The sequence below is a fragment of the Elephantulus edwardii genome, unplaced genomic scaffold (assembly GCF_000299155.1).
Source record: "Elephantulus edwardii isolate Elephantulus edwardi_28Jun2011 unplaced genomic scaffold, EleEdw1.0 scaffold00269, whole genome shotgun sequence".
Lineage (NCBI taxonomy): Eukaryota > Metazoa > Chordata > Mammalia > Macroscelidea > Macroscelididae > Elephantulus > Elephantulus edwardii.
The window spans coordinates 1,098,006-1,100,132 of NW_006400019.1; positions in this window are offsets into that span (position 1 = coordinate 1,098,006).

The window sequence follows — 2,127 nt, forward strand, 5'->3', positions numbered from 1 at the left end:
GACACAGAACCATTTTGGGAGTTAGGGTATGATCAAGAGTCAATGGCAAGAAAGAAAGAAATTCAAGCTTCTCTGAAGGAATTGGAAAAAAAAAATAAGACCCCCCAGGAATTGATGGAATAACTACTGACATATTTCAACAAACAGATGCAGCCCCGATGGGCTCACCAGATTGTATCAAGAAATCTGGAGGACAGCTACCTAGCCAACTCACCGGAAGAGATCCATATTTATTCCCATTTCCAAAAAAGGTGATGGCACATAACAACAAAAACATACAATGATGGGTTTGAAAGCAGGAGTGGCATCCACTTCCTAAACAAAATGCCCCCAGAAACTCCACAAACTTTGATAAATGTCAATAGTTGTAGAGGGGCTTCAGGCCTTTTGTTCATAAGGTCTCTAAATGTCACGCTCAACTTGAAGGCAATCAACAACATAATTAGTATCAAATGCACGCAAAATATTGCTGAAGTTTATCCTAAAATAGCTAGAACAGTACAGAGAACTGTTCAAGCTAGGTTTAGAAGAGGCTGTGACACCAGGGATATCATTGCTGAGGTAGATAAATGTCTATTTGTATTTTATTGGCTATCCAAAGGCATTTGACTATATGTATCATAAAAACTATGACTAACTTTGAGAAGTGTGAAGATCCCAGAACAGTTGATTGTACTCATGTGAAACTTATACCTAAACCAAGAAACCATTGCCTGAACAGAGCAAGGGAATACTGCATGGTTCAAAACCAAGAAAGAAGGGGAGCTCTGGTGGCCTAGTGGCAAGGAGCTGCAACTACAATCCCAGAGGCATATGGTTCGAATCCACCAGATGCTCTGCTGGGAAAAGGAGGGACAATCTCCTCCTGTACCAGTCAGATCTGATTTGACGGTACACACACACAAAAATAAAAATGAAAAAAAAAAAGTTTATAAAAAAAACCAAAAACCAAGAAAGAAGTGCATCAGGATATGTCCTTTCTCTATGACTTTTTAATCTTTTCAGACTGTTGAGAAGTCTTCCTTTGACCCTGACTTCCACTCAGCTATGAGTTTGCCATAACTGGTGGCTTCTATGTTGGCATAATACTGAAAGTTAAGCCAGGAGGGTCACCCATGGTGGAGAGGTTACAGAGGAACTTATGGTATAATACAGGCTAAGAGGCAGGACAGGCCATCTGCTTCTAAATCATGGATCCTCAAAAACCCTAGGAAACAAATCAGAACATTGTTCGATACACTGTCAGCAAGCTGAGTCTTTGAGAACAGAAGGTGCTCAAATTCAACTGAGGAAGACCTTGAAGTAGAGTTTACCTTAGTGATGTGGACAGAGTAAATCTTTTACCCAATGAAGGACCATATGTACTGATGTGGTAAGACTCAAAATGAGGTGAAACAGGTGCAAACACTCCCTCATAATTAGAATAAGTAATGTAAGAGATATGAACCTAGGAAATATTAAGGTTGTTTAAAAATGAGATGGAAAGCATAAAGACTGACATCCTAGGCATTAGGGAGCTGAATGGACTGGGATTGGCTGTTGCATCTCACCTGCAGAACCATCCCCCATCTGCTTTGCAGTTTAACAGTCTACTTAGAAACAAGCTTTTCTGCTCCATTCCCCCCCCACCAAGGAAAACACCCCACATGCCATTCCCACCCAGTTGCTTCCCATCCAACTCCTGTTACTGTATACACATGGGCCTCACCTGATGGAGTATACAAAACTCAAATTGATTGTATCTTAAAAGGAGGATAGGGGGAAAGCTCAATATTGGCAGTCCAGAGCAGGCCAGGGCCTTCCTGCGGAACAGACCATCCATCAATTGCTCATATACAAGTTCAAACTGATGCTGAAGAAGAGTAAAACAAGTCCATGAGAGCCAAAATATTACCTTGCGTTCATCCTGCCTGAATTTAAAAACCATCTTAAAAGGGCCGAACTCGCTCAGCATTTCTTAAGCTCGAGGAACTGAAGAACAAATTCAAACCTCGAGTTGCTATAATCAAGGATGTTTCGGCAGAAGGTTAAATGATCCAGGAAGTATTAAAAGAAGATGGAAAGAATATACTGAGTCACTGTATTGAAAGGAATTGGCAGACACAGAAGAGTTTCATGAAACAACAT